Below are 23,230 nucleotides of genomic sequence, written 5' to 3'. Positions count from 1 at the left end.
GCTCGATAGTGGGTTCATGCCTCTGTGAATCTGGAGGAGTGACAAGAACCACTAAGGTTATGGATGTGCTGTTGCCACTAGGGATAAAACATTAGTGCTATGTTCAAGGATGTAGTCACTAGTTACATTACGCGCAATACTTAATGCAATTGTCTGTTGTTAGCAACTTAATACTGGAAGGGGTTCGGATGATAACCTGAAGGTGGACTTTTTAGGCATAGATGCAGTCGGATGACGGTCTATATACTTTGTCGTAATGCCCAATTAAATCTCACTATACTCATCATGATATGTATGTGCATGGTCATGCTCTCTTTATTTGTCAATTGCCCAACTGTAATTTGTTCACCCAACATGCTGTTCGTCTTATGGGAGAGACACCTCTAGTGAACTGTGGACCCGGTCCAATTCTCTTTCTTGAAATACAATCTCTAATATCTGTTCTACTGTTTTCTGCAAACAATCATCTTCCACACAATACGGTTAATCCTTTGTTACAGCAAGCCGGTGAGATTGACAACCTCACTGTTTCGTTGGGGCAAAGTACTTTGGTTGTGTTGTGCAGGTTCCACGTTGGCGCCGGAATCTCTGGTGTTGCGCCGCACTACATCCCGCCGCCATCAACCTTCAACGTGCTTCTTGGCTCCTCCTGGTTCGATAAACCTTGGTTTCTTTCTGAGGGAAAACTTGCTGCTGTGCGCATCATACCTTCCTCTTGGGGTTCCCAACGAACGTGTGAGTTACACGCCATCAAGCATATTTTCTCGGCGCCGTTGCCGGGAGATCAAGACACGCTGCAAGGGAGTCTCCACTTCTCAATCTCTTTACTTTGTTTTTGTCTTGCTTAGTTTTATTTACTACTTTGTTTGCTGCACTAAATCAAAATACAAAAAAATTAGTTGCTAGTTTTACTTTACTTGCTATCTTGTTTGCTATATCAAAAACACAAAAAAATTAGTTTACTTGCATTTACTTTATCTAGTTTGCTTTATTTACTGTTGCTAAAATGGCCAACGCTGAAAACACTAAGTTGTGTGACTTCACAACCACAAATAATAATGATTTCTTATGCACACCTATTGCTCCACCTGCTACTACAGCAGAATTCTTTGAAATTAAACCTGCTTTATCGAATCTTGTTATGCGAGAGCAATTTTCTCAGTGTTAGTTCTGATGATGTTGCTGCCCATCTTAATAATTTTGTTGAACTATGTGAAATGCAAAAGTATAAAGATGTAGATGGTGATATTATTAAACTAAAATTGTTCCCTTTCTCATTAAGAGGAAGAGCTAAAGATTGGTTGCTATCTCTGCCTAAGAATAGTATCGATTCATGGACTAAATGCAAGGATGCTTTTATTGGTAGATATTATCCCCCTGCTAAAATTATATCTTTGAGGAGTAGCATAATGAATTTTAAACAATTAGATACTGAACATGTTGCTCAAGCTTGGGAAAGAATGAAATCTCTGGTTAAAACTTGCCCATCCCATGGACCTGACTACTTGGATGATCATCCAAACCTTCTATGCAGACTAAATTTTTCTTCACGGAATTTATTGGATTCAGCTGCTGGAGGTACCTTTATGTCCATCACTCTTGGTGAAGCAACAAAGCTCCTTGATAATATGATGATCAACTACTCTGAATGGCACACGGAAAGAGCTCCACAAGGTAAGAAGGTAAATTCGTCGAAGAAACCTCTTCCTTGAGTGATAAGATTGATGCTATTATGTCTATGCTTGTGAATGATAGGACTAATATTGATCCTAATAATGTTCCATTAGCTTCATTGGTTGCACAAGAAGAACATGTTGATGTAAACTTCATTAAAAATAATAATTTCAACAACAATGCTTACCGAACAATTCTAGTAACAACTATAGGCCATATCCTTATAATAATGGCAACGGCTATGGTAATTCTTATGGGAATTCTTACAACAATAATAGGAGTTCACCCCTGGACTTGAAGCCATGCTTAAGGAATTTATTAGTACACAAACTGCTTTTAACAAATCTGTTGAAGAAAAGCTTGGGAAAATTGATATACTTGCTTCTAAAGTCGATAGTCTTGCTTGATGTTGATCTTTTGAAATCAAAAGTTTTGCCTAATGAGAATCATCATAATAAAATTACTACTACAGCAAATGCCATTCAAGTTAGAATTAATGAGAATATAAGATTAATGGCTGAACTGCGTGCTAGGTGGGATAGAGAAGAAAATGAAAAACTAGCTAAAGAAAAGAATATAGCTAAAGTTTGGACTATTACCACCACTAGTAATGCTAATGCTACACATGTTGCTGCACCTCCTACTCATACTAATAAAAGAATTGGTGTTAGCAATGTTTCCACTTCGAATGCAAAGCGCGAAAAACTGCACTGAAAGCTGCTAAAACTGCTGAAACTGCACTGTGATAAAGCTGCTGAAATTTTTTCCAACATTGGGGATGATGATCCCATTGCTTTAGATTATAATGGTTTGAATTTTGATGATTGCCACATCTCTGAAGTTATAAAGTTTTTGCAAAAACTTGCTAAAAGTCCTAATGCTAGTGCTATAAATTTGGCTTTCACGCATCATATTACAAATGCTCTCATAAAAGCTAGAGAAGAGAAACTAGAGCGTGAAGCCTCTATTCCTAAAAAGTTAGAGGATGGATGGGAGCCCATCATTAAGATGAAGATTAAAGATTTTGATTGTAATGCTTTATGTGATCTTGGTGCAAGTATCTCTGTTATGCCTAAGAAAATTTATAATATGCTTGACTTGCCACCGCTGAAAAATTGCTATTTGGATGTTAATCTTGCTGATCATTCTACAAAGAAACCTTTGGGTAAAGTTGATAATGTTCGCATTACCATTAACAATAACCTGGTTCCCGTTGATTTTGTTGTCTTGGATATTGAATACAATGCATCTTGCCCCATTATATTGGGAAGACCTTTTCTTCGAATCGTTGGTGCTATCATTGATATGAAGGAAGGTAATATAAAATATCAATTTCCTTTCAAGAAAGGTATGGAACACTTCCCTAGAAAGAGAATGAAGGTACCTTTTGATTCTATTATGAGAACAAATTATGATGTTGACACTTCATCTCTTGATAATACTTGATACACACTTTCTGCGCCTAGCTGAAAGGCGTTAAAGAAAAGCGCTTATGGGAGACAACCCATGTTTTTACCTACAGTACTTTGTTTTTATTTTGTGTCTTGGAAGTTGTTTACTACTGTAGCAACCTCTCCTTATCTTAGTTTTGTGTTTTGTTGTGCCAAGTTAAGCCGTTGATAGAAAAGTAAGTACTAGATTTGGATTACTGCACAGTTCCAGATTTCTTTGCTGTCACGAATCTGGGTCCACCTCCCTGTAGGTAACTCAGAAAATTAAGCCAATTTACGTGCATGATCCTCAGATATGTACGCAACTTTTATTCAATTTGAGCATTTTCATTTGAGCAAGTCTGGTGCCATTTTAAAATTCGTCAATACGAACTGTTCTGTTTTGACAGATTCTGCCTTTTATTTCGCATTGCCTCTTTCGCTATGTTGGATGAATTTATTTGATCCACTAATGTCCAGTAGCATTATGCAATGTCCAGAAGTGTTAAGAATGATTGTGTCACCTCTGAATATGTCAATTTATAATGTGCACTAACCCTCTAATGAGTTGTTTCGAGTTTGGTGTGGAGGAAGTTTTCAAGGATCAAGAGAGGAGTATGATGCAACATGATCAAGGAGAGTGAAAGCTCTAAGCTTGGGGATGCACCCGGTGGTTCACCCCTGCATATATCAAGAAGACTCAAGCGTCTAAGCTTGGGGATGCCCAAGGCATCCCCTTCTTCATCGACAACATTATCAGGTTCCTCCCCTGAAACTATATTTTTATTCCATCACATCTTATGTGCTTTTTCTTGGAGCGTCGGTTTGTTTTTGTTTTTGTTTTGTTTGAATAAAATGGATCCTAGCATTCACTTTATGGGAGAGATACACGCTCCGCTGTAGCATATGGACAAGTATGTCCTTGGTTTCTACTCATAGTATTCATGGCGAAGTTTCTCCTTCGTTAAATTGTTATATGGTTGGAATTGGAAAATGATACATGTAGTAATTGCTATAAATGTCTTGGGTAATGTGATACTTGGCAATTGTTGTGCTCATGATTAAGCTCTTGCATCATATGCTTTGCACCCATTAATGAAGAAATACATAGAGCATGCTAAAATTTGGTTTGCATATTTGGTTTCTCTAAGGTCTAGATAATTTCTAGTTTTGAGTTTGAACAACAAGGAAGACGGTGTAGAGTCTTATAATGTTTTCAATATGTCTTTTATGTGAGTTTTGCTGCACCGGTTCATCCTTGTGTTTGTTTCAAATAAGCCTTGCTAGCCTAAACCTTGTATCGAGAGGGAATACTTCTCATGCATCCAAAATACTTGAGCCAACCACTATGCCATTTGTGTCCACCATACCTACCTACTACATGGTATTTTCCGCCATTCCAAAGTAAATTGCTTGAGTGCTACCTTTAAAATTCCATCATTCACCTTTGCAATATATAGCTCATGGGACAAATAGCTTTAAACTATTGTGGTATTGAATATGTAATTATGCACTTTATCTCTTATTAAGTTGCTTGTTGTGCGATAACCATGTTTATCGGGACGCCATCAACTACTCTTTGTTGAATATCATGTGAGTTGCTATGCATGTTCGTCTTGTCTGAAGTAAGAGAGATCTACCACCATAGGGTTAAGCATGCATATGTTAGAGAAGAACATTGGGCCGCTAACTAAAGCCATGTTCCATGGTGGAAGTTTCAGTTTTGGACAACAATCCTCAAATCTCAAATGAGAAAATTATTAATTGTTGTTATATGCTTATGCATAAAAGAGGAGTCCATTATCTGTTGTCTATGTTGTCCCGGTATGGATGTCTAAGTTGAAGAATAATCAATAGCGAGAAATCCAATGCGAGCTTTCTCCTTAGACCTTTGTACAGGCGGCATAGAGGTACCCCTTTGTGACACTTGGTAAAAACAATGCATTGTGATGATCCGGTAGTCCAAGCTAATTAGGACAAGGTGCGGGCACTATTAGTATACTATGCATGAGGCTTGCAACTTGTAAGATATAATTTACATGATACATATGCTTTATTACTACCGTTGACAAAATTGTTTCATGTTTTCAAAATCAAAGCTCTAGCACAAATATAGCAATCGATGCTTTTCCTCTATGGAGGACCATTCTTTTACTTTCAATGTTGAGTCAGTTCACCTATTTCTCTCCACCTCAAGAAGCAAACACTTGTGTGAACTATGCATTGATTCCTACATACTTGCTTATTGCACTTATTATATTACTCTATGTTGACAATATCCATGAGATATACATGTTACAAGTTGAAAGCAACCGCTGAAACTTAATCTTCTTTTGTGTTGCTTCAATACCTTTACTTTGAATTATTGCTTTATGAGTTAACTTTTATGCAAGACTTATTGATGCTTGTCTTGAAGTGCTATTCATGAAAAGTCTTTGCTTTATGATTCGCTTGTTTACTCATGTCATATACATTGTTTTGATCGCTGCATTCACTACATATGCTTTACAAATAGTATGATCAAGATTATGATGGCATGTCACTCCGAAATTATACGTATTTATCGTTTTACCTGCTCGGGACGACGAGAACTAAGCTTGGGGATGCTGATACGTCTCCGACGTATCGATAATTTCTTATGTTCCATGCCACATTATTGATGTTATCTACATGTTTTATGCACACTTTATGTCATATTCGTGCATTTTCTGGAACTAACCTATTAACAAGATGCCGAAGTGCCGATTCTTTGTTTTCTGCTGTTTTTGGTTTCAGAAATCCTAGTAAGGAAAGAGTCTCGGAATTGGACGAAATCAAAGCCCAGGGGCCTATTTTCTCACGAAGCTTCCGGAAGTCCGAAGGAGAGACGAAGAGTGGCCACGGAGGGGCCACACCCTAGGGCGGCGTGGCCCCCTTGGCCGCGCGGCCCTGTGGTGTGGGGCCCCGTGCCGCCTCTTGACCTGCCCTTTCGCCTATAAAAGTCTCCGTGACGAAACCCCCGGTCTGAGAACCACGATACGGAAAACCTTCCGGAGACGCCGCCGCCGCCGATCCCATCTCGGGGGATCCAGAGATCGCCTCCGGCACCCTGCCGAGAGGGGAATCATCTCCCGGAGGACTCTACGCCGCCATGGTCGCCTCCGGTGTGATGTGTGAGTAGTCTACCCCTGGACTATGGGTCCATAGCAGTAGCTAGATGGTTGTCTTCTCCCCATTGTGCTATCATTGTCGGATCTTGTGAGCTGCCTAACATGATCAAGATCATCTATCTGTAATTCTATATGTTGCGTTTGTTGGGATCCGATGAATAGAGAATACTTGTTATGTTGATTATCAAAGCTATGCTTATGTGTTGTTTATGATCTTGCATGCTCTCCGTTATTAGTAGATGCTCTGGCCAAGTTGATGCTAGTAACTCCAAGAGGGAGTATTTATGCTCGATAGTGGGTTCATGCCTCTGTGAATCTGGAGGAGTGACAAGAACCACTAAGGTTATGGATGTGCTGTTGCCACTAGGGATAAAACATTAGTGCTATGTTCAAGGATGTAGTCACTAGTTACATTACGCGCAATACTTAATGCAATTGTCTGTTGTTAGCAACTTAATACTAGAAGGGGTTCGGATGATAACCTGAAGGTGGACTTTTTAGGCATAGATGCAGTTGGATGACGGTCTATGTACTTTGTCGTAATGCCCAATTAAATCTCACTATACTCATCATGATATGTATGTGCATGGTCATGCTCTCTTTATTTGTCAATTGCCCAACTGTAATTTGTTCACCCAACATGCTGTTCGTCTTATGGGAGAGACACCTCTAGTGAACTGTGGACCCCGGTCCAATTCTCTTTACTGAAATACAATCTACTGCAATACTGTTCTACTGTTTTCTGCAAACAATCATCTTCCACACAATACGGTTAATCCTTTGTTACAGCAAGCCGGTGAGATTGACAACCTCACTGTTTCGTTGGGGCAAAGTACTTTGGTTGTATTGTGCAGGTTCCACGTTGGCGCCGGAATCTCTGGTGTTGCGCCGCACTACATCCCGCCGCCATCAACCTTCAACGTGCTTCTTGGCTCCTCCTGGTTCGATAAACCTTGGTTTCTTTCTGAGGGAAAACTTGCTGCTGTGCGCATCATACCTTCCTCTTGGGGTTCCCAACGAACGTGTGAGTTACACGCCATCAATGGATCACAACCTAGTTGGATTCATCAGCTACTAGGGCTTGTATGGTTGAATTAAGTCTAAACATCTTGATTACCAATAATTGTTAACAAGATGGTATATCTTATTGGTGACAGTTGGCTAGGGTTTATAGATCCCATAAAGCAGGTTTGATGGCTACCCCTTATTTACTTTAAAAGAATAACTTTTGAAGAACATACTTCTTAAGTAATAAGAAGTATATCCATTAGGGTTGAGGTAGTCTAGGTTTTACTATTGGATTCACTAAGTAAGAGATAGTGGATTCCTAGGTAGGATGATTATTGATTATCTTACACAGATAGGGTTTAGTGGAGTATGGTTAGGTAATATCAAATAGTAGGTATGGTTGCTATTAGGGTTCATCACAATGGTGTGATGCTAAATGAGGATGATGGATTTGGTAATAGGATCTAGGGTTTACATTTGGTTGACCCTAATTGATCATTTGGGTCTGATGAGGATGAACACATGGAATACCCATAAATTAGTGATAGGTCTTCTACATTTTATGTGGCCAAGTCAAGTATTTAATTGCTAGTATGGTTCTATGGATCAGAGGAAAAATATCATGATCACTTATCCTAACCTAGGGTTTAGTTTAGAAACAATTTAGTTCATATGAATAAATGGAGCTAGGTTGCCTAATGGTATTAGGGTTTTAGGGTCCCACATTAAATTATGGGTTCCTGGTTCTATTACTTATGAAATTAGGGTTTCCTAAATACCCTAAAGTTCTTGAATTAATAACTTCACTATAAGGTTGAAGTTATTAATAATTGTGTAATAAATTAATATTGGATTTGGCATTTTATTATTTTTTATAATTAAGATAATTATTAATTAGGGTTTAAAATCCTCCTAATAAGGATTTAATAAATTAATAGATAAGAAAAATTAATTTTATTATTTTCCTTAATTACTTACTGGTTTTTATTTATTTTATGAAGTTTTCCTAATTATTGAATTTTAATTGAATTTAGAATTAAAATTAATGGCTTTAAATAACAAGTATTAAACAATTAAATTTTTATTAAAAATAAAAATTTCATATTATATTTTTATTAAATAGAATTTACTTTTATAAGAATTTTGATGTCTTATCTTTATTTTTCTGAGTTAATATGATTTTTCTATAGTTGTTTGAAGTTGCAGTATTTTCTGGAATTTAAATTTGAAATGAATTGGCTAAACACACCCGGCCAGGGTACACCCACAGTCAATGACTGGTGGGGTCCTAGCCACGTCATCCGCCACGGTGGCGTCGAGGTGGCAGGGAAAGGCTGGCCGACGGCCAGTTGCCGACGGTCGCCGGCGCTGGGCTGCTCCCGCGGGCAAGCCAACCACTCCACGATACCCAGCATGACACGGCGAATCTAACAGTACCAGCGCCGCCCGCTAATGACCACCGGAGCTTGACCGGCGATGATGTGCTGCGGCGGCGGAGAAGGAACGGCGACGAGACGGCGCTACAGGGCATAATCGAGCAGGCCAGGGGCACGGTGAGATGCGGAAGCTCACCAGGAGCATGTAGAGGTTGTCGGCGTGACCTATAGTGGTCTGAATCGACGGCGGCGATGATGGCCGGCATCGGAGAAGACGAGGTTGGCGTGGACGCTCCCGAGTGCTCCAGCTCGATTCGTTTTGCAGGATGGGCGAGTCGAGGACGGCGGTTTCAATGGCGTCCACGGCGTGGCTTAGGACTGGCTCAGTCGACGGCGATGGTCGACGACCGGCTCAGGTAGGGTTTCGGGTTGGGGAAAATTGAGCAAAGGAGGAAGAAAATCGGGAACTAGGGTTCATCTCGGGCCTTTATACGGCACCAGGGCGCGCCTCGTCACGCCGTCGGTTGAGGAGGGGCCGCCAGCGACGAAGGGAAGAGGAGCACGCCGTCTTGCTGGCGTCCATGCGCGTCGAAAGGATGAGGATGACCTCCTCCTCGTTATTTTAATGAAAGGGTAAGTTGGGCTGGCTTATGGGCTGCGGTTTGGGCCGGTTTGTGGGCTTCTGTTGGGCTGCGTTGGCCTGGTGCGGTTAGGCTGCTGGTGGGTTACTCCACGGCAGGTGAGTCCAGGTAAGGCTCCTTTCCTTTTATTTCCTGTTTATTTATTTTCTGTTTTCTATTTCATTGATTCAAATTCTGTTGGAATTCAATCATGTTTTGTACATTTTTATTGTTTGAATCCTTGTGTAATTCAATCAATATTCTATAAAAATTATTGTTGTGTATTATACACTTTAATATGGGCATTGAAACATTGGTCTATTAGTTATTATTTGACTTTGAATTAATTATCCATATGGCATGAATTTGAATATCATCTTGGAAGGACTCAAAGTAGTCTCCAAATGATATTGTACTTATTTGATGATCTGTAGGTTTTTATTGAGTATTACTTTGTAAGGAACAAGTCACTAAGTAAGGCTTGTTTATGGAGTCCTATTAAGTAAGTGACTAAGTGGCATGATTTCATGTGCTAAAATATTTCTAAGGACCTGATCTCTCATTTGAGAATGTTGGTCACTTACACATGGATTTAATTATGAGTTTAAGTACTAAATGTTGCTTGGGTTTAATTAGTGAAACATAGAATTTAGCTAATGAGCAATTCTAGGTTGTAGATATGGAATAACACCATTTTGCATGTGCTAGGGTTTAATCTCCCCTAACCATGATAAGGTGGTTACTTGCTTAATATTTCATGTGCTTCTCTAATTACTAAGGTTTTGAGAATGGACTCTATCTTATTCCATTGGACTTTTATTAGAATCCTTAATCTATTGAGAAAGTAATTAAAGTGGTTATGGTTCTTTTTATAGTTAACTTTGGTCATATGAATGGATGATTTCTCACCATATTAAGTATGGAGTTTTACTCTAAAGTTTTCTTAGGTCCTTTAATTGAGGAATAAATGGATTATAGATGTGCTATAGTCCTACTTATGATCACCTAGTGATCCACAAGTTGGGATTGAGATATAAGTCTGGATTTGCTTACTAGTGACCCCCCTATGATTTCATGTGGTGAATAAGATCTACTGGTCATATAAGTGTTAGCATTTGGATTATTCTCCTATTTCTCCAAAGTATGGTCATGGATTAGGCTTGATCCACTTGTTCTTAATATCCTTATCTCAAGTTCTTAGGGTTTATGATCATTACTCAATTTATAATGATCAAGGTTTGGCTTCTAAGTTATCTCTCATTAAATAGGTTTCTCACTTCCATGATCAAGCATTGTCTTGATCAATTAAATATATACTTTCTTTTATAGTTTCTTGAATGGGCATGGTTATGGTTGTCTCAATTATCTTGAATATAACACCATGTGTTGAGCTTTCTCATTTAAGAATGGTTATTCTAGGGTTTATGGTGTACTCCTAATATTTATTTAGGTTGCTGAGCCAAAGATTCAATTGTCTATCTTAATTGGTTTATTCCACTCCTTATTTCACTAAGTCATGGATATAGTCTTATTCCATTTGGTATTTGGTGATCTCACCACTTCAAGGTGGAATGGTTTACCTAATACTTTAGTTCAAAGTTTAACATTGATTCTTAAATAGGTAAAACTAGAATTAGTATGATTGGTCTCTCTCTCATTTGGGAAGGACTTGTATATTACTCTAGGGTTCCTCATGAAGAGGATGATTTGAATACTTGGATGTATATCCAAGGTTTAGCTCAAGGTTTGTTATTGCTTTTCTAATAATTATAATAGAACTCTCACCTCTCTAGGTTTGATGCTTAACTATTTGATATAGAGAAAGATATATTTTTCTAGAGTGGATCTCCTTGTTATGTTTCCAAGAATGAAATAATATGAAAACCATGAGGTTCATGGTAGGATCATGGGTTTGTTTAAGACATGGAAAAGATGGGTGAAGAATAGTTTCTTCATTCATTGTTACTTGATTTACAAGTAGTTGTATATTCATATGCTATGGCAAGACTTACCTTATTATAATCTTTTATTAGATCAAGCAATTGATCATTGGTAAAGTGTTGCTGTGTTGATTATTAGTTCCATTTGATCTAACCCCTTTGATCAAATCATCTCTACCCAAAACAAGGTTTTAGCAAAGTCACATTGAGGTTTATAGCGCTTGACTTGATGAGCTACTTCAATTCCACCAAGGTCAAGTGAAACTTCAGTTACTGTGACTGTTTTACTTTAAAGCGCGAAAATTCCCAGTTTCTATGCATGAATGCAATGCACACATCTGTTTCCTCTATTTTTGTAACCCCATTACCTGGGATATTACAGTCTCTACCCCTTAAACTAAACTTCGTCCTCGAAGTTTGATATCCCTCACGTTTCGGAGTGTGGATCTGACTTGTGCAGACTACATCTTTTCTCAAACTCCTTGGTGATCTCACTGGATATAATTGAATATATCCCTTGTCCAGATTCTTCCTGGAATCCATTAGTGTTTGACATCAAACAACTATTACTTCCTTTACTTCCATGATTTCCTCCAATATTATAAGCTTGTTTCCTTTCTCATTGAATATTCAATGATTGGGACTTCTTCTTGTCCTGATAGTCTTAATTGAGGACTAATTGGATAATAAATTCCTAATTGGTAAATAGGTCTTTATTTTCCCTTACTACCAAAATTGCAGTAATGGTGCTTAATAAGGTACTAACTATGGAATTGGTCGTGATGGTTTATTTCCCTAAGATTGGATTAGACTCATTTAGTCCATCCAATCATGGTTTATAGTTGATACCTATAACTATTTTGGGTTATTTAGGTTCCATGAAAGGAATCATTCTATTAGTCTATGGTTCTGGTATGGTCAATTTCCTTCGGTCTTTGGCCTTCTTGAGCTGTATTTGGTCTCTGACATTTCCTTCGTCCAACTTCTTTATCTTTGACTTACTTGAGCTTAAGTACTTCTGGGTAGATATTACTTACTTGCTCAAGTTTTAGTCTACTTCTTACTTCCTCGAGGTATAATTCTCGACTTCTGGTCTGACATCCTTCTGAAAGTAGTGTTTAATAATCTTATGAAAATAAGATCGAACTTCCTCTCAGTTCAGACCTTCTTCTTCTATTTTGCTCAAAGTATTGAATCATCGTACATCCAACTCAATCTTTACTCTACCCCTTAGAGTTTTCTTATGGTCTTCAACTTTTTTTTTCTTTTATTTATTTGTTCACAAACTTTTGTTACAAATAATTAAATCGTGGACTATTTGTAATACCAACTGATACCAGCTGTGGTTCTTATACCGATTGTGGCTATTTGATATCTAAAAATGAATTCTATTATAGGTTCTGATCAACTGGACGAGACATCTTCTACTTTATCTCGCAGTATTGACCCTATACCAATTGTGGTCTTCTGATATTAACTATGGTCTTCTTATATCTGCTATGGGTTCATAGGTTATCTTCCTTCCTTCAGGGTTTATTTTGCAAGAAAACCACTGGCTGACACTATGATTATAGTATCCTAAGTGATTTCCCATGCATTCCCTCTTCTATGATGACTATGGTTCTGCTTGAGCTTCACCATAATCACCAGATTTCTCACCTTCATGCTTCTTCCATACTAAAGTACTCTTCTGTTGAGGTAAGCATGAGTTTCTGATTGTACTTTTTTCAGAGTATTGTGGTTACTTCCCACAACTTTACTTCATTTCTCCGATGAACCTTCATCTTGTCTTCGGAATCTTTAGAATTCGTCACTTCCTCACACAAATACCATTACCCTCTAGATCTATAGCACCAAGTAAGAACTTGATATAGCAACATGCATTTGCATATCAAATCCAAACTTCATGTATGGATCTAGTCAAACAATGAAAATCCAATAAAATCCAAGAAGATTCAGCTTTGTGCTTATAATACACACCATCATAAGCCTGAATTATAATAGTTGAGTAAGACATCTCTGAACATCAGGCTCTGATGTGTAGTATATAACACCACATAAGATAGGTTTATATCGTGATACTTAGCACATATAGTTGGCATTCTACTATTTGTCTTGACATTTACCTGAATTGCACAATTGCAATGAGATAAACTTGAAACAAAGTGGTTTGGGATGGTTCAAGTTAATCTAGTTTTGTTTGGAGGTACTATCAAAGTATTATACCATCTATAAGTGATACCGAGGACTACTTTGTATGATACCACTAGTTCTAATATGGTTACTGGAACACATATTTATTAGGATATAGTTCCTATACTTCTAAACTTTTCTACCATAAGCATATGGCCATGATGTGCTTGGCACACTTCCCATATTTTTGGAACACAATTCTTGCACTACTGTTGAACAACTGGCTTCTTATTGTACTTCTCCTAAATATTTATGAGGCTCTAGTACATCACATAATGATTCTCAGGTGAATCATATATGATTAGCAACTCTACCTTGTAAGTAGACATATTTTGTTCCGATCTCTACTCCGTTCCTCCCATGATTGACTCATCATGGTCTATACTACTTCATCTAACTTAGATTTATCACTTACTATCAAATGTTTCACAAGTTTGGATAAATTTTACTTACTCATTATTTAACTTGATCTACATTTTCTATTAGGATACTTTAGATATCTTTGTCACTTAATATTACTCCTATTACAGGTCTGGATAACTCTTACTTAATCATAACATATGTTGGTACACATATTCCAATAGGATATCTTCCTTATGGTTGTATCCTCTCTTTGGACTACCATGTATTGTATACCAACTGTGATCTACCCATCTATTGTTTAAGGACTTCATGGTATACTATATGTTTGGGATTAGTTAACTAACTTTACTCAGTAAAGATAGTTAAGAAAGGTTGACTTAAGTGTGTCAGGATTATTCTCAAGTGAATATCCATCTCAAGTCATAAGAATATTTGGTTTACTAAGACAACTTCCTATAGACACTACCAATCCTATAGGTCTCCTTTAAAGGGTTTTAATCCTAGGGTCAAAGCATTTGCTCTGATACCAACTGTGGTGACCCGGCATACCACTGCATGGTGTAGTATGCAAGTCTGATATAACACCAATGAAACACCGTTCCACTAGTATTATATCGCTCAGAGTGGTACAACAGAAACATATGCGGGTCCAGGGTATGTCTATAGAATTACAACATTGACTCTGTTACATAAGATCAGCACAGCCTCCTACTTTACAATGAGGTAAAACTGCAGATAAACTCCAGAAGAACGACTCGTAGTCTAATCCTATCACGAACTCTATTTGTAGAGTATTTGACTAGCTATAGAGGCTAAGAATAGATTCTAGCTAAGTAGGAGCTAGGTTTAGGAAGCTAGTTCCCTTCTATGGCTAAACTAGGTTTTCTCCTTGTTGGATGTGGTATCTGACTCCTCTGACATGGTCCTGTCTCTTGAAGTAGTTGTTGACTCATCGGCCTTCGAGTTGCACTGTAGATCCTCCTTCGATGCCTTCATATCTAAGCAGGGGATTTAAGAGTGGGATGAGTACGAGCGTACTCAACAAGTTCATTATAGGAAAGAGGTGTTTAATGCACTAGCTACAGCATTAGACCAGAAAGTCTAATACCAATGCAAGTTTTCATAACCATTTCTTCAAAAGGTTGCTTTTATTCAGAAGAACTATGTCCGTCAGCCTTCACCGGTTTACTAGAACTTCATGGAGCTCCTTTCCGGCCGCGTTCGCAGTTCCATATCCCGGAACAGGGAGTGACAGGTCACGGTTCTTTACACTCTGCAGAGGTGTGTTGCTTTACCCATAAGAGATCTTAACCTTGGTGCCAACCAGGTGTACATTCCTGTCCACACTTCCTATGGTGTGAGGCCCGTATAAGGTCTAGCCAATCATGTTCCTCCGCTACCTCGAACACCCACCCTTTGTTGCATGCCCCGACCCTGGGTCCTCGCCGGTCCCATTATTCCCATAATTTCAGGGTGGACCCCGACCACGACGACGATGCGGGATTGAACCAAACTCCTTCGCCGGTAGCTGCAACCCATCATAGACCACATTACCGTGGGGAATTAGAAGGGGATCCCCACCCACCAATTGTTCCGCATAGCGACAACCGTCTACGGTAAGCAACAGCTATACCGTGGGGAATTAGAAGGGGCTCCCCACCCACCAATTGCTCCGCAAGATACAACCGTCTACGGTAAGCGCATCCGTTGATGAACGAGAGGTGGAAACACTTTTGACTACTCCGTCCCACTCCGGATCTTATGGTTAACACGGGTATTACGGCACAAGAATCACTGGCGACATTTGTTGTTTAATCCTAGATGGATATAACCCGTGCAATGGAACCTCCACCATATCAACACAATCCATGGTTCCATTGCCCACCACTTAGTCATATTCATAGTTATGAAAGTAGTGGTTTTGATTTTTGTGCAATAGTGATAACCATAATACTTTGCAAGTAATTTGATAAAAATACTCAAATGACATGAGCAAGTGATGAACTTGCCTTTCTTGGCTGCAAGATTATGCAGACAAGGTCTTCGATGCGTAATAACTCCAAATTCTGAAATAGCATCATCGTCCGGTAAGGACGATGTTTAAAAGATTGGCAAAGATGCAATAATGCATAAGAATGAGATGCAATCGCTCTAAGCGTGACCTAACCCCGATGATTTAGGATTAGTGAGTGGTAATAATTGATTCAGGGTGTGTTGCACTTTTAGAGTGATTCACAAACAAGGTTCTTATTCAGGTGTGATTACTTGGTATCATGAACAGGTAGATAATAAAGTACAGTAATCAATTGAGCACACAAAGAATGATAATCGGCATAATGTTAACGTGTAAAGAACAGTTGTCAATTTTAGTACTATATGGCATGGTTAATGAGTACTTGTTATATTCTTCAAAAGAATAACTTTTGAAGAACATGTTCTTTAATAAAGAACAAGTATGATAATTAGACTGGTGGGGTTCTATGGTTGACTATGGTTTCATCTAGTTTCTGAAGTAGTTATTAGATGGATCACAACCTAGTTGGATTCATCAGCTACTAGGGCTTGTATGGTTGAATTAAGTCTAAACATCTTGATTACCAATAATTGTTAACAAGATGGTATATCTTATTGGTGACAGTTGGCTAGGGTTTATAGATCCCATAAAGCAGGTTTGATGGCTACTCCTTATTTACTTTAAAAGAATAACTTTTGAAGAACATACTTCTTAAGTAATAAGAAGTATATCCATTAGGGTTGAGGTAGTCTAGGTTTTACTATTGGATTCACTAAGTAAGAGATAGTGGATTCCTAGGTAGGATGATTATTGATTATCTTACACAGATAGGGTTTAGTGGAGTATGGTTAGGTAATATCAAATAGTAGGTATGGTTGCTATTAGGGTTCATCACAATGGTGTGATGCTAAATGAGGATGATGGATTTGGTAATAGGATCTAGGGTTTACATTTGGTTGACCCTAATTGATCATTTGGGTCTGATGAGGATGAACACATGGAATACCCATAAATTAGTGATAGGTCTTCTACATTTTATGTGGCCAAGTCAAGTATTTAATTGCTAGTATGGTTCTATGGATCAGAGGAAAAATATCATGATCACTTATCCTAACCTAGGGTTTAGGTTAGAAACAATTTAGTTCATATGAATAAATGGAGCTAGGTTGCCTAATGGTATTAGGGTTTTAGGGTCCCACATTAAATTATGGGTTCCTGGTTCTATTACTTATGAAATTAGGGTTTCCTAAATACCCTAAAGTTCTTGAATTAATAACTTCACTATAAGGTTGAAGTTATTAATAATTGTGTAATAAATTAATATTGGATTTGGCATTTTATTATTTTTTATAATTAAGATAATTATTAATTAGGGTTTAAAATCCTCCTAATAAGGATTTAATAAATTAATAGATAAGAAAAATTAATTTTATTGTTTTCCTTAATTACTTACTGGTTTTTATTTATTTTATGAAGTTTTCCTAATTATTGAATTTTAATTGAATTTAGAATTAAAATTAATGGCTTTAAATAACAAGTATTAAACAATTAAATTTTTATTAAAAATAAAAATTTCATATTATATTTTTATTAAATAGAATTTACTTTTATAAGAATTTTGATGTCTTATCTTTATTTTTCTGAGTTAATATGATTTTTCTATAGTTGTTTGAAGTTGCAGTATTTTCTGGAATTTAAATTTGAAATGAATTGGCTAAACACACCCGGCCAGGGTACACCCACAGTCAATGACTGGTGGGGTCCTAGCCACGTCATCCGCCACGGTGGCGTCGAGGTGGCAGGGAAAGGCTGGCCGACGGCCAGTTGCCGACGGTCGCCGGCGCTGGGCTGCTCCCGCGGGCAAGCCAACCACTCCACGATACCCAGCATGACACGGCGAATCTAACAGTACCAGCGCCTCCCGCTAAAGACCACCGGAGCTTGACCGGCGATGATGTCCAGCGGCGGCGGAGAAGGAACGGCGACGAGACGGCGCTACAGGGCATAATCGAGCAGGCCAGGGGCACGGTGAGATGCGGAAGCTCACCAGGAGCATGTAGAGGTTGTCGGCGTGACCTATAGTGGTCTGAATCGACGGCGGCGATGATGGCCGGCATCGGAGAAGACGAGGTTGGCGTGGACGCTCCCGAGTGCTCCAGCTCGATTCGTTTTGCAGGATGGGCGAGTCGAGGACGGCGGTTTCAATGGCGTCCACGGCGTGGCTTAGGACTGGCTCAGTCGACGGCGATGGTCGACGACCGGCTCAGGTAGGGTTTCGGGTTGGGGAAAATTGAGCAAAGGAGGAAGAAAATCGGGAACTAGGGTTCATCTCGGGCCTTTATACGGCGCCAGGGCGCGCCTCGTCACGCCGTCGGTTGAGGAGGGGCTGCCAGCGACGAAGGGAAGAGGAGCACGCCGTCTTCTCAAGCGTCCATGCGCGTCGAAAGGATGAGGATGACCTCCTCCTCGTTATTTTAATGAAAGGGTAAGTTGGGCTGGCTTATGGGCTGCGGTTTGGGCCGGTTTGTGGGCTTCTGTTGGGCTGCGTTGGCCTGGTGCGGTTAGGCTGCTGGTGGGTTACTCCACGGCAGGTGAGTCCAGGTAAGGCTCCTTTCCTTTTATTTCCTATTTATTTATTTTCTGTTTTCTATTTCATTGATTCAAATTCTGTTGGAATTCAATCATGTTTTGTACATTTTTATTGTTTGAATCCTTGTGTAATTCAATCAATATTCTATAAAAATTATTGTTGTGTATTATACACTTTAATATGGGCATTGAAACATTGGTCTATTAGTTATTATTTGACTTTGAATTAATTATCCATATGGCATGAATTTGAATATCATCTTGGAAGGACTCAAAGTAGTTTCCAAATGATATTGTACTTATTTGATGATCTGTAGGTTTTTATTGAGTATTACTTTGTAAGGAACAAGTCACTAAGTAAGGCTTGTTTATGGAGTCCTATTAAGTAAGTGACTAAGTGGCATGATTTCATGTGCTAAAATATTTCTAAGGACCTGATCTCTCATTTGAGAATGTTGGTCACTTACACATGGATTTAATTATGAGTTTAAGTACTAAATGTTGCTTGGGTTTAATTAGTGAAACATAGAATTTAGCTAATGAGCAATTCTAGGTTGTAGATATGGAATAACACCATTTTGCATGTGCTAGGGTTTAATCTCCCCTAACCATGATAAGGTGGTTACTTGCTTAATATTTCATGTGCTTCTCTAATTACTAAGGTTTTGAGAATGGACTCTATCTTATTCCATTGGACTTTTATTAGAATCCTTAATCTATTGAGAAAGTAATTAAAGTGGTTATGGTTCTTTTTATAGTTAACTTTGGTCATATGAATGGATGATTTCTCACCATATTAAGTATGGAGTTTTACTCTAAAGTTTTCTTAGGTCCTTTAATTGAGGAATAAATGGATTATAGATGTGCTATAGTCCTACTTATGATCACCTAGTGATCCACAAGTTGGGATTGAGATATAAGTCTGGATTTGCTTACTAGTGACCCCCCTATGATTTCATGTGGTGAATAAGATCTACTGGTCATATAAGTGTTAGCATTTGGATTATTCTCCTATTTCTCCAAAGTATGGTCATGGATTAGGCTTGATCCACTTGTTCTTAATATCCTTATCTCAAGTTCTTAGGGTTTATGATCATTACTCAATTTATAATGATCAAGGTTTGGCTTCTAAGTTATCTCTCATTAAATAGGTTTCTCACTTCCATGATCAAGCATTGTCTTGATCAATTAAATATATACTTTCTTTTATAGTTTCTTGAATGGGCATGGTTATGGTTGTCTCAATTATCTTGAATATAACACCATGTGTTGAGCTTTCTCATTTAAGAATGGTTATTCTAGGGTTTATGGTGTACTCCTAATATTTATTTAGGTTGCTGAGCCAAAGATTCAATTGTCTATCTTAATTGGTTTATTCCACTCCTTATTTCACTAAGTCATGGATATAGTCTTATTCCATTTGGTATTTGGTGATCTCACCACTTCAAGGTGGAATGGTTTACCTAATACTTTAGTTCAAAGTTTAACATTGATTCTTAAATAGGTAAAACTAGAATTAGTATGATTGGTCTCTCTCTCATTTGGGAAGGACTTGTATATTACTCTAGGGTTCCTCATGAAGAGGATGATTTGAATACTTGGATGTATATCCAAGGTTTAGCTCAAGGTTTGTTATTGCTTTTCTAATAATTATAATAGAACTCTCACCTCTCTAGGTTTGATGCTTAACTATTTGATATAGAGAAAGATATATTTTTCTAGAGTGGATCTCCTTGTTATGTTTCCAAGAATGAAATAATATGAAAACCATGAGGTTCATGGTAGGATCATGGGTTTGTTTAAGACATGGAAAAGATGGGTGAAGAATAGTTTCTTCATTCATTGTTACTTGATTTACAAGTAGTTGTATATTCATATGCTATGGCAAGACTTACCTTATTATAATCTTTTATTAGATCAAGCAATTGATCATTGGTAAAGTGTTGCTGTGTTGATTATTAGTTCCATTTGATCTAACCCCTTTGATCAAATCATCTCTACCCAAAACAAGGTTTTAGCAAAGTCACATTGAGGTTTATAGCGCTTGACTTGATGAGCTACTTCAATTCCACCAAGGTCAAGTGAAACTTCAGTTACTGTGACTGTTTTACTTTAAAGCGCGAAAATTCCCCAGATTTTCTATGCATGAATGCAATGCACACATCTGTTTCCTCTATTTTTGTAACCCCATTACCTGGGATATTACAAAAACCATCACTTTCGTATTTGCGCACATGGGGATGTTTGGCGAAAGTCAATATTCCAATTACTAAGAAGCGTAAACTTGGACCAAAGACAGTGGATTGTATCTTTCTAGGTTATGCTCATCGGAGTGTAGGATATAGATTTTTAGTAGTTCAATCCGAGGTACCTGATATGCATGTTGATACTATTATGGAATCTCGTGATGCAACATTTTTTGAGAATATGTTTCCTATGAAAGATATGCATAGCATTGCTAGAATTTCTACTGAGATAATTTCTGAGTCCAGTACATCTAATGAGTATTTTGAACAATCACATGAGAATGTTACTGAGAAGGATGACAATGAAGCTCCTAAACGGAGCAAGAGACGAAGGATTGAAAATCCTTTGGTGATGATTTCATTGTGTACCTTGTGGATGATACTCCCACGTCCATTGCAGAGGCATATGCATCTCCAGATGCAGATGACTGGAAAGAAGCTGTCCATAACGAGATGGACTCGATTCTTTCTAATGGAACTTGGGAGCTATCAGAACGACCCCATGGATGCAAGCCTGTGGGCTGCAAATGGGTGTTCAAGAAGAAGCTAAGACCTGATGGTACTATTGAAAAGTACAAGGCGCGGCTTGTAGCAAAAGGCTACACACAGAGAGAAGGCGAAGATTACTTCGACACCTATTCACCTGTCGCTAGACTTACCACCATTCGAGTACTACTATCCATGGCTGCCTCCTATGGTCTTATCGTTCATCAAATGGACGTAAAGACAACTTTCCTTAATGGAGAGTTGGAAGAGGAAATCTATATGGATCAGCCTGATGGGTTTGTAGTAAAAGGTGAAGAAAGAAAGGTGTGCAAGTTGCTGAAATCTTTATATGGCCTGAAACAAGCACCTAAGCAATGGCATGAGAAGTTTGACAGAACTTTAACTTCTGTAGGCTTTGTTGTCAATGAGGCTGACAAGTGTGTTTACTATCGCCATGGTGGGGGCGAAGGTGTTATACTATGTTTGTATGTGGATGATATTCTGATCTTTGGTACAAACATGAGAGTAATACACGAGGTCAAGTCTTTCTTGTCAAAGAGCTTTGATATGAAAGATCTGGGAGAAGCTGATGTGATTCTGAACATCAAGCTGATTAAGAACGAGAGTGGGATTATTCTAACGCAATCCCATTATGTTGAGAAGATTTTGAGCCGGTTCGGCTATATTGATAGCAAGTCTTCTCCAACACCTTTTGATCCCAGTGTGACACTGCAAGAACCGGAGGATTGCCATAGATCAATTGAGATATTCTCAGATCGTTGGCTCACTCATGTACTTAGCGAGCGCGACTAGACCCGACATCTCTTTTACTGTTAGCAAGTTGAGTAGGTTCATGTCAAACCCGGGTACTGATCATTGGCATGCACTTGATAGGGTCATGCGCTACCTATGTGGTACAATGAGTTATGGGATTCACTATTCAGGGCACCCAACTGTGCTTGAAGGATATAGTGATTCGAATTGGATCTCAGATGTAGCTGATCTGTACGCCACAAGTGGGTATGTATTTACCTTTGGAGGTGGCGCAGTATCATGGAGACCTTGCAAGCAAACCATATTGACGAGGTCAACTATGGAAGCAGAACTTACTGCTTTAGACACAACCACTGTTGAATCAGAATGGTTGCGTGAGCTCTTGATGGACTTGCCTGTGGTTGAAAAACTTGTTCCGGCAATCCTTTTGAATTGTGACAATCAAACTGTAATTGTCAAAGTGAACAATTCTAAGGATAACGCGAAGTCATCAAGACACGTCAAGAGACGTTTGAAGTCTTTCAGGAAATTGCGAAACTCCGGAGTAATAACTGTTACATATATTCAAACAGACAAAAACCTGGCAGATCCCTTTACAAAGGGACTATCACGTAATGTGATAGAAAGTGCATCGAGGGAGATGGGTTTGAGACCCGTTGATGTTACACCATAGTGGTAACTGATACGTCTCCGACGTATCGATAATTTCTTATGTTCCACGCCACATTATTGATGATACCTACATGTTTTATGCATACTTTATGCCATATTTATGCATTTTCCGGCACTAACCTATTAACGAGATGCCGAAGAGCCAGTTGCTGTTTTCTGCTGTTTTTTGTTTCAGAAATCCTAGTAAGAAAATATTCTCGGAATTGGAAGAAATCAACGCCCAGGGGCCTATTTTGCCACGAAGCTTCCAGAAGACCGAAGAGGAGACGAAGTGGGGCCACGAGGCGGCGCCACAGCAGGGCGGCGCGGCCCAGGAGCTGGCCGCGCGGCCCTAGCGTGTGGGCCCCTCGTGACTCTCACGACTCTGCCCTTCCGCCTACATATAGTCTTCGTCGCGAAACCCCCAGTACCGAGAGCCACGATACGGAAAACCTTCCAGAGACGCCGCCGCCGCCAATCCCATCTCGGGGGATTCAGGAGATCGCCTCCGGCACCCTGCCGGAGAGGGGAATCATCTCCCGGAGGACTCTTCACCGCCATGGTCGCCTCCGGAATGATGAGTGAGTATTTCACCCCTGGACTATGGGTCCATAGCAGTAGCTAGATGGTCGTCTTCTCCTTATGTGCTTCATTGTCGGGTCTTGTGAGCTGCCTAACATGATCAAGATCATCTATCTGTAATGCTATATGTTGTGT

Source organism: Lolium perenne, chromosome 5 (genome assembly GCF_019359855.2).
Source record: "Lolium perenne isolate Kyuss_39 chromosome 5, Kyuss_2.0, whole genome shotgun sequence".
NCBI lineage: Eukaryota > Viridiplantae > Streptophyta > Magnoliopsida > Poales > Poaceae > Lolium > Lolium perenne.
The sequence above is the reverse complement of the archived record's forward strand: the minus strand, read 5'-3'. Positions refer to the sequence as shown.